This window comes from Palaemon carinicauda, chromosome 8, assembly GCF_036898095.1.
Source record: "Palaemon carinicauda isolate YSFRI2023 chromosome 8, ASM3689809v2, whole genome shotgun sequence".
Lineage (NCBI taxonomy): Eukaryota > Metazoa > Arthropoda > Malacostraca > Decapoda > Palaemonidae > Palaemon > Palaemon carinicauda.
Genome location: NC_090732.1, coordinates 20,938,841 through 20,939,069, shown reverse-complemented (window position 1 = coordinate 20,939,069; position 229 = coordinate 20,938,841).

Sequence of the window (229 nt, the reverse complement as noted above, 5' to 3'; positions counted from 1 at the left end):
TTTACTTATATAATAACAATTGAGTGAGTGCTAACTTGATACACTGACATGCAATATCCCCAGCCGGTCTTCATCCTCTCAGCTGCCTCTGAACTGCCCCCATCTCAACCACCAACACCGAACGATATATTTTGAAATGGGCTCTTCGCTTTTGCTAAAAGAAAATAGATTGCATATCCATTTCCTATGAGTGAAAATTGCATGCAAAAAGTATCTATGAAAGAAAATA